Here is a 10,627-nt window from a genome sequence, read left to right as displayed (position 1 = left end):
GCCTTGTTGATCGTTGTGTCGCCAATGGTACACGGTATTGAAAAGCTTCTCGGATCCTTTAATTTTGGAGGTGAACTCCCTTGAAGTATGGCACTACTCACCTTGGTGAAGGCGATAGTCTCAAGTTTCCGGATTGACTTCTTCTTTGTGAGGATATCTTTCATGTACTTTGCATAGGCCGAAACGTGATTGATTAATTCCGTGAAAGGAATTGAGACTTCTAAGTTCTTCACAATCTCCATGAACTTCCCAAGTTGATCATCAAATTTAGGCTTGGCTTGACGACTTGGATAAGGAAGTCTAATCACAATGGGCTCCTTTTCTTTGGCTTTGTCTTCATTTTTCTTTGAGCTTTCTTCTTTTGATGATTCCCCTTCTTTGGGACCTTGCACCACAACTTCATTCTCACTAGCTCTCACAACTTCATCCTCAACTTGCTCCTTCGGTGCTTCATACCTTGTACCACTTCTCAAGTGAATGGCACTAACCGTTTCATGTCTAGGGGGGTTACTTTGAGGTGGTAATTGCCCCTTTTGTCTTTGTGAGCTAGAAGATGCTAGTTGGGTCAATTGTGTTTCCAACATCTTGGTGTGAGCTAGAATGTTGTTGATGGTGGTGTCTTTTGCTTGGCTATCTTTTTGCATTTGGGTGAAAAATTCTTGTTGATTCTTTTGCATTTGGAGGACCGCTTTTTGGACATCAAAACCTTGGTCATTGTGGTGATTGTATGGATTTTGATTTTGGTAACCTTGGTTTTGATTGTAAAAGGGTCTTTGATTTTGATTTCTCATGGGTGGTGGAGTGTATGTTGTTTGAGGGTTTTGGACATTTTGGCTTTTGTATGAGAGATTTGGATGGAACTTGGTGTTTTCATTGTAAAAATTTGAATAAGGGGTACCACTTTTGTAAGCTTGGAAAGCATTAACTTGTTCGGTTGTTCCCCTACATTCACTTGAGTCATGACCCAAGGTTCCACAATTCTCACATATCCCGCTTGGGATTGATGAGGATGCCGTCATGGCATTGACATGATGCTTTGATGATTTTGATTTTTCCTCAAGTCTAGCCATAGCTTGTTCAAACTTCAAGTTGATTGTGTCAATGTGAGCACTAAGTTGAGCACCCAATTGAGTAACGGTGTCCACTTCATACTTTCCTCCTCTAGTAGCCTTGCGAGGCCTACTATATTGCGAATTATGGACCGCCATTTCCTCAATCTTGTTCCATGTTTGATTGTCATCAACTTCGGTGAACATTCCATTTGATCCCATATTGAGAATGTTCCTTGAATCTTCATATAAACCATTCCAAAATTGTTGCACTAAAAACCATTCGCTAAGTCCATGGTGAGGACATGAGCGACAAATACCTTTGAACCGCTCCCAAGCTTCATACAAAGATTCTTCATCCCTTTGCTTAAAACCCGTAATTTGAGCTCTTAGCATATTGGTCTTTTCAGGTGGGTAGAATTTTTTGTAGAAAGCTAGAGCTAGCTTCTTCCAAGAATCTATTCCAAGGGTGGCCTTATCAAGGCCCTTCAACCATTGCTTTGCGGTGCCGATTAACGAAAAAGGAAATAAGACCCATCTTATTTGGTCTTGAGTCACGCCCGTTTGAGAGATAGCTTCACAATAATCACAAAATGTTTCCATATGAGAATGAGGGTCCTCACTAGGCATTCCCCCGAATTGGCTCCTCTCAACTAGTTGAATGAAGGCGGACTTGGCAATAAAGTTTCCGGTAAGATGTTGTGGGGTAGGAGTACCATTTGGTAAATCCTCCTCGGTGGGTATAGAGTGTGACGAGAATTTAGGCATTGTAGGTGGATTTTGTGTGGTATTGTTTAATGGGTTTTCTTCTCCTTCTATTGCGAAAGGATTGACAAACTCACTAGTGGGTTGAACAACTTCACCAACACCTCCCAAATTCCTCCTAACAAGTCTCCTATTATTCGTCAAGGTTCTTTCGATTTCACGGTCAAAAGGTAACAAATCTCTTTGTAACCTTCTAGACATGCAAAATATCAAACAACTAGAAAACAATTAGAACAAACCTTGAGGAGTTTTACTTCCCCAAGGTGAAAAAGACACAACTAAAAACAATAAAAGAAATCTTAAATCAATTAAACACCGTCCCCGGCAACGGCGCCAAGGTATTTGATCGGAGCCATTTCGTGTTCACAATTAAGCATATGTGGTCGTTGGTCAATGGTCGATACAAAACACAATTTATACTTCACAAACAACTCTACAATTAGTAAAAAGGCAAGTAAAGGTCGGATCCCAAGGGACGGGTATTGAAATGAAGATTCTATTGTAACTAGTGGTGTCTAGGGGTGTCACAAATTGGGTTGATGTAGAAGGTTACTAAACTAAGGTAGCAATGAAAATAAACTAACAAGGTAAATAAAATAAGGGGTGTAAACAATTGATTAAAAGCACTAGGGTGTCATGGGTTCATAGGGGAATCATGGGATATGATCATACAAACATGTTCTCAAACTATAAGCAAGCAATTATTGTTGTGATGGATTGAGTTGGGTTATATCTTACAATCCTAGGAAAGTTTGGGTCCCGGAGCCGAATCTCTTGGATTGTACAACACCTACAAGTCGACTTAATCTTCCCTACTTAACACATGCATGGTCTAACAAGACTCGAGTTGGGTTATGTCTTACAAGTCAAGTTGAAAGGATAGAAGATGATAGTAAATGCAAGGATTCATAGGCTTAGCATTTCATCAAATATAACATGTGCATGTATTAAGATCAAAACAAGCAAGCAAATAAGATATGAAAGCATATTAATTTAAGCATGAATCATTCCCCATGTTGGTTTCCCTAATCACCCATTAAACCCTAGCTAAGAGACTACTCACTCATTATCATATTGATCATGCTAGAAAGGTTGTCAATCATACTAACATAATGAAACATGATGAATAAATGAAAGTAATTAGCAATAATTAAAAAGGGATTAAGAGATTATACCTACTAATGATTCCAATAATAAAGCAAGAATAATAGAAGTACTTGAATCCTAGATTGAGAGGTTGTCAATCTCCCAATAATAACCCAAATAATCTTCAATTACCCAAAATAAAGTAAGAACAAGAGAGAGATTAAAGAACTAAAACTTGGATTAAAACTTGATTAATATTTGATTGCAATATTGAAGAGAGATTTGATTGATATTAACTACACTAATTATTGATAAGAAGAACATGCTCCTCTAATTAGACTAATGGGGTATTTATAGTGAAAATTAGGGAGGATGCATTAGGGTTAACTAAGGGCTAAACTAGTAATTACACTTTTTAAGTTGAGCAAGGAGCCTCCGGGATTATCCGAGAGAAGGGCTTCTCTTATCGATGCTTGAGGAATGAAAACGTCTTTGTCTTTGCGATCCGTGCGGATGGGAGTCGGGACGGCCGGATCTGAGCTGAAGGATCCGAGCGGATTCTTGGGCAAGACGCTCGGATTGGCGAGGGGAATCCGAGCGGATTCCTTTGCGTGACGCTCGGATTGGCGAGGACGGACGGATTCTCTACAATCCGTTCGGATTGTAGTTCAACAACTTTCCTTCTTCTTTTTCTTCCCTTTTCTTCATGAATTCCTTGGGGATTTCCTTGGGGACTCAAGGATCCTTTTCTCAACAATGCTCTTCTACTATGCTATGTACAAAGGCCTTCTAGTCTTGTCTCTCCTTGATGCTTGGTCATTGAATATGATCAATTTAGCCTTGTTTTGCCATGAAAATGCAAGATTCTTACTCCTTTCCTACCAAGGGATCAAAATCTCAAAGAATATGCAAAACAAAGAACTAAAGATAAGAAATGACCCAAATAGGCACTAAAAAGCATGGAAACAATGGTAATTCGGGGGCTAAATATGCGCCAATTATGGTCACATCAAATATCCCCAAACCGAACCTTTGCTCGTCCCGAGTAAAGAGGTGACAAAGACTAGGACCAATACTAACCTAACCTAATAATAATAGCCGATATGAGACAATTAGCGGGTCTCACTCCGCCCCTTCAACTCACAACAAGACAACCATGAGGTAGGATGCCTTCTTGCAAGGCAAGGTGGGTCTTGCCAAAATGGCGACACATCCAAACTTTAAAGCACACAAAATCAAGTAATGGATGCATCTACAAAAGAATAGCCACTTTCCTCATCTAAGTGGCGGAAATTATCTACAAGGGAAGCAATTCAAGGGTACACAATCCTTCATAGATGCAATTTGTTCAAACTACTAAGCCTAGAAGGATACCAATAAATCACCTCCAAAATGTGTCAAGCTAGGGTACCTTTGTCCTCAATCGTTAAATGCTTTTGTCAAGAGTAGACTCCCTATGGTGTTAGAAACACTGGAGGATCGCGGAATTCCCCCTCTTGCCTAGACAAGAAGAAGGGTCGTCCCCTCTCTACCATGCACAAAAATGGATACGATGGATAAAGGGATCGATAGATATTTGAGTTTCACTTTGGGAGTTTGCTTTTGTTTTTGTTTTTCCCCCAAATTTCTTTGGCATTTGACTTTTTGAGAACACTTTCTTTGCCATTCTTTTTGATTTTTGGCATTTCAATACTTGACAACTTTTTGCATTTCTTTTGAACATTTTCAAAGTCACCCCAATTAGTAACGAGGGTGCCTTGTATTTGAAGCTTTAGGAGTCTATTTTTGCTCCTCTTTTCATTTGATGCATTTTTGCAAACTTTCTTTCACTTTTCATTTCATTGAACTCAAATTGATTTCTTTTTGTTTTGTGCCCATTCCCTTTGATGACAAAAATATGGTAGAACATGGATGAATTGGTAGAAGTATGCATGGTTTCAAGGGTCACCTTGGAATAAACGGTAGCCAAGGAGTTATCACACCACAAGGTACTCTTGACTCGGCCTTAAACCATGGGTCAAAGGATACTAGCATGACACATCCTAGGGTGTTTTACAAGTATTCTAACAAGCAAAGTATTAAGAATAAAAAGCATCTACTAGGGCCTATATACACTTGTCAAGCTTCCCAAGTAGACGGTTTCGCAAAATTTTCTAACATGCAACTACATGCCCTGATGCAACTAGCATATAAACATCCTAATGCATATGATTCTACCAACTAATATGCCATATAAACTAAATGCAAGTCCTAAGTTCACATTGTTTTTACCGCATCAATCAAAATAAAGCCACATAGTCATTAACATAAAGAGGAAAAAGGAGATTGGAAAGATCATACCATGCGGTCTTCAATATCCTCATGTCTCGGATGTGGCGTAGTCAATCAAGGTGAACAAGGATGAACAAACACAATATATACAAGACAATATATACAAAGGAAATGAACTTGTTTTTGGTTTTTCAATTTTTCAAATTTTTATGATTTTTGAAATTTTTCAATTTTTATGGTTTTTGAATAAAAGTTAAGTGTTAGAATTCCCATCCCCACACTAATATGGGCATTGTCCTCAATGGCCAAAATGATGGAAATTATGCAAAGATGATGCATGATTTCTATACTAAATGCAATTCTACACTAAGCTATACTACATGATGCATGGTTTTTGTTATGACGGAGAGGATAATTTAGATTACCTCCCGTTGTGTATGCATTAACTTCCCCAAACCAAATAAGACACTATTGCTAATGTCAAAGCATGGGGGAGTTCATGCACACACTATGCTATGCATGAAACTAGATTGTCATTTTGGATTTTACAAATGTGGGAACAATAAAGAACACCTCAAAGGAACCGAGGTGTGAGTCCTTTGATGTTGCTAGGACTAAACCAACAATGATCAAAATGAAATAAAATACAAAGAGATATAGACAAACCGTGGGAGAGTAGGAATCTCCAAGGCTAGTCTTCCATCATGCTACTATCACCATCACTTCCCTCATGAGAAGTGGTCACATTGCCACTTTCCTTGGCACTTTCTTCTTTGCTTTCTTCATCACCATCTTCACTATATCCTTCTTCATCTCCACTTGCTTCTTCCTCAATGTTGTCATCAATCTCCTCATCATTTCCAACAACCTCATTGTCTTCCACCACGTCCCTAGATGCACCCGGAAACAAGGCTTCTTTATCCGCCCAACTAGGCAAAGGACAAGATGGATCGAGGAGTCCTTGCCTAGCTAGATGTAGGAGGGGAGGATATTGAGCCAAATATGCATTCTTCCGATCTTCATAAGCTTGCTTGTGCATGGCTTGCATAAGAAGAGTTACATAGTCTTTTCCAATTTCAACTCCTTGCGGTTTGAACTCTTCATACACAAAAGGGTAAGGCGGTATAACAATGGAAGAGGAGGGAGTTTCATGATCACCCTTTTGTTGTTGAATGATGTACTCGGCTTCTTCGGATAGGGAAAGTAAATAGTTGGTCCGGTGGACACTAAGACGGCAAATCTTTGCGGGTAAAGTGAATGATCGAGCCTCACTTGTAAGCCACCCATACTTGGTATCAAGGGGATTGTGAGCAACCCACTTAAACTTGTTAATCAAGATGGACATATCAATAAGATGGCCACCATCCTTAGCCTTGTACTTGCTATCCTTATTGAAATTAGGATCAAAGTGCTTGGCTAGGACCGTGACAAGGCCGCCATTAACAATTACGGTTTGACCCTTCTTCCCACTATCTACATGGAGCCATCTATCAACCAATAGCCTCAAATAATTGTAAGGCTTGGTGTGAATTCTTCCAATATTCAAAGTTGATTCAAGGAGAATAAAATCGAGTCCCGTGAAATGATTGGTGTCTTTCCTAGCAATTATGGTATTTCCCACAACTTTGTGCCATATTCTTATGCCCGGATGATGGACCAAAAGAGCACGACAAGCTTTAAAATCTTCAAATTTCTTCCCGGAGATTGCCTCCCAAAGAGGCTCGGGATCATACTTCCCATATTGCTTATAAAATTTATGTTCATCGCTAAGACCCAAAATTTCACCCAATTCCGGAAAGGTAATGCGTCTACTAGTGTTAGCTAGACGAAACTTAATATTTTCCCTATTCTCAACTTTTGTCACTTTTAAAGAACTTAAGAATTCCAAGACAAGGGAGGGGTATGTTACTTCCTTCATTTCAAACAATTTCTTCAAACCCATGGCATTGAAAAAGACTCTTGTTTGTTCAAGAACACCCAACTTCTCTAAAGCATCTTGACATATGAATTTGGTGGATTGAATTTGTTTCATAGCAAACTTGACAAATGTATTTCTATGGGAATCGGAAATGAATGTTACCTCCGGGTAATGCAAGAGTTGATTAATTACCGGAGTAGAGGGTGATGCTTCCATAGGAATTTGTTGTTGTTGTTGCACTACCAAGCTTGGTGTTGATACCACCATTGCCAAAGCTTTCTTCATTTGTAGAGCTTTTTGCCTTTGAGAGAGAGTTGTAGCCTTTGGTGCCTTTGTTGCCTTTGCTTTTGCTTTTGTTGCTCCCTTTGTTCTTGCCATTTGATGAGCTAACCAAGAAAAAGATCAAAAATCTTCAATTTGTAGAATGCCCAAATCGATTTTGAAGGTGAAAGGCTTTGCCTTTATGAGAACAAAAATCAATTCAAAGGTGAAGATTTTGTGCTTGGTTTTGATTGTTAATGAAGATGGAGTGATTGATTTGTTATTTGAAAGATGGTTTGATTTGATTTTGGTGAGTTTTGTTGAGGGTTTTTGTTTTTGAGATGGAGAGGATGAGGGTTTTGATGTTGTGGGTAGTGTTTATGAGTGAATGAATGAATGAATGAAGGTGGGATGGGTATTTAAAGAACTCGACAATTTTAGGACGCAGGGGCAATCCGTGCGGATTGGGCGCAATCCGTGCGGATTCTTCAGCTTCAAAAATTTCAAAATTCCCGCCTAGAGACGGGCGGATTCTGGGGAATCCGCTCGGATTCTTCTGAGATGAGACGGGCGGATTTCGTGCAGGACGGACGGATTCTTGTCCAGAGATTTTTCTTTTTTTTTCTTCAGCTGCAAGAAGGGCGGATTGTTCAAAAGACGGACGGATTTCGTGAGACGGCGTCTTTCCGTAAATCCGCTCGGATTCTTCAACAGTCAAGAATTTTTGCAATTTCAGCTCAGCCCAAGACGGGCGTCTTCTCATCAGGACGCTCGGATCTTCTTCAGACGGGCGGATTCTCAGGAATCCGCTCGGATTTGTCCTTGTGTACACGGATTCAGTTCCATCCGTGCACCAACGCATTCCCTTATTATTCTTTCTTTCAAATCTTGTGTTCTTCATTGTGGGGGCACTACTAAGGCATGAATAGCCTAGGCAATTGCCATCCCCACACTAAGGTAAAGCACTACATATCAATTAAAATCATTAGTCCCTCCCTCACTTCTCTCTTACATGACAATTATTTTGATCAAAGTAAAAATAAATCCAAAAATGACAAAAATGCAATACAAAAATTGAAAAGTAAGTTAGGGGGTTAGAAATATTTACAAGTGGTGGTTTAGGGAGGACTCCACCAAACTCTCATTCTTGATGAGATGTCAAGGAGGCATGTTCAAGGTGTTGTTGATGTTGCTCAACACCTTGAAGAAGTAGTCAAAAGCTTGTTCATTGTTATGGTAGAGGTCTTCAATAGACCGTGGCCCTTGTTGTTGATCATGATCGATGGCATGCCCAATGTAGGGATTAAAGATCCCTTCAAATTCGTCGTCCCAAAGACCACAAACTTCATTGAGTTGATCATTGAAAATCTCTTGCTTAGATGGAGACAACTCTCCCAATTTCTTTTCTTGGCCAATGAGGCCATCTTCTTCTTCCTTGGTTGATTTTGATGAGCTTTGCAAGCTCTCTTTGTCACAATTCACTTGCTCTTTGAATGGAGCATCTTCAATTTTCTTCCTCCATTGGAGTTCCAATTTCTTCTTCTCATCTTTCCGGCTATAATGATCAATCATGAAACATGGCTCATGCAAACGAGGAGCTCTCATTGTTTTGTCAAGATTAAAAGTTATGCTTTCATCTCCCACTTCTAGAGTGAGCTCTCCATGTTTCACATCAATCACCGCACCCGCGGTGTGTAGGAAAGGTCTTCCTAAGATGATTGGAATGTTGGAATCTTCCTCCATATCAACTATGACAAAGTCCACCGGGATGAAAAACTTCCCAATTCGCACGGGGACATCTTCCCATATCCCTAGCGGTGTCTTCGTTGATCTATCGGCCATTTGAAGAGTGATATTGGTACATTTAAGCTCTCCCATTCCCAACCTTTTACTTACCGAGTACGGCATGACACTCACACTAGCCCCTAGATCACATAAGGCCTTGTTGATCGTTGTGTCGCCAATGGTACACGGTATTGAGAAGCTTCCTGGATCCTTTAATTTTGGAGGTGAACTCCCTTGAAGTATTGCACTACTCACCTTGGTGAAGGCGATAGTCTCAAGTTTCCGGATTGACTTCTTCTTTGTGAGGATATCTTTCATGTACTTTGCATAGGCCGAAACGTGATTGATTAATTCCGTGAAAGGAATTGAGACTTCTAAGTTCTTCACAATCTCCATGAACTTCCCAAGTTGATCATCAAATTTAGGCTTGGCTTGACGACTTGGATAAGGAAGTCTAATCACAATGGGCTCCTTTTCTTTGGCTTTGTCTTCATTTTTCTTTGAGCTTTCTTCTTTTGATGATTCCCCTTCTTTGGGACCTTGCACCACAACTTCATTCTCACTAGCTCTCACAACTTCATCCTCAACTTGCTCCTTCGGTGCTTCATACCTTGTACCACTTCTCAAGTGAATGGCACTAACCGTTTCATGTCTAGGGGGGTTACTTTGAGGTTGTAATTGCCCCTTTTGTCTTTGTGAGCTAGAAGATGCTAGTTGGGTCAATTGTGTTTCCAACATCTTGGTGTGAGCTAGAATGTTGTTGATGGTGGTGTCTTTTGCTTGGCTATCTTTTTGCATTTGGGTGAAAAATTCTTGTTGATTCTTTTGCATTTGGAGGACCGCTTTTTGGACATCAAAACCTTGGTCATTGTGGTGATTGTATGGATTTTGATTTTGGTAACCTTGGTTTTGATTGTAAAAGGGTCTTTGATTTTGATTTCTCATGGGTGGTGGAGTGTATGTTGTTTGAGGGTTTTGGACATTTTGGCTTTTGTATGAGAGATTTGGATGGAACTTGGTGTTTTCATTGTAAAAATTTGAATAAGGGGTACCACTTTTGTAAGCTTGGAAAGCATTAACTTGTTCGGTTGTTCCCCTACATTCACTTGAGTCATGACCCAAGGTTCCACAATTCTCACATATCCCGCTTGGGATTGATGAGGATGCCGTCATGGCATTGACATGATGCTTTGATGATTTTGATTTTTCCTCAAGTCTAGCCATAGCTTGTTCAAACTTCAAGTTGATTGTGTCAATGTGAGCACTAAGTTGAGCACCCAATTGAGTAACGGTGTCCACTTCATACTTTCCTCCTCTAGTAGCCTTGCGAGGCCTACTATATTGCGAATTATGGACCGCCATTTCCTCAATCTTGTTCCATGTTTGATTGTCATCAACTTCGGTGAACATTCCATTTGATCCCATATTGAGAATGTTCCTTGAATCTTCATATAAACCATTCCAAAATTGTTGCACTAAAAACCATTCGCTA

At 39.9% G+C, this 10,627-nt stretch overlaps 1 non-coding gene across 1 annotated transcript; it reads left to right on the top strand.

Moving 5' to 3' along the window:
* The first annotated feature begins 1,338 nt into the window (after window positions 1–1,338).
* Window positions 1,339–1,445, top strand: LOC141626025 (small nucleolar RNA R71). Its single transcript, XR_012535758.1, has one exon. It is a non-coding gene; the product is annotated as a small nucleolar RNA R71 (small nucleolar RNA).
* The last annotated feature ends 9,182 nt before the right edge of the window (window positions 1,446–10,627 follow it).

Source organism: Silene latifolia, chromosome X (assembly GCF_048544455.1).
Source record: "Silene latifolia isolate original U9 population chromosome X, ASM4854445v1, whole genome shotgun sequence".
NCBI classification, from domain to species: Eukaryota; Viridiplantae; Streptophyta; class Magnoliopsida; order Caryophyllales; family Caryophyllaceae; genus Silene; species Silene latifolia.
Note: the sequence above shows the minus strand (reverse complement) of the source record. Positions and strands in the feature narration are given on the sequence as shown.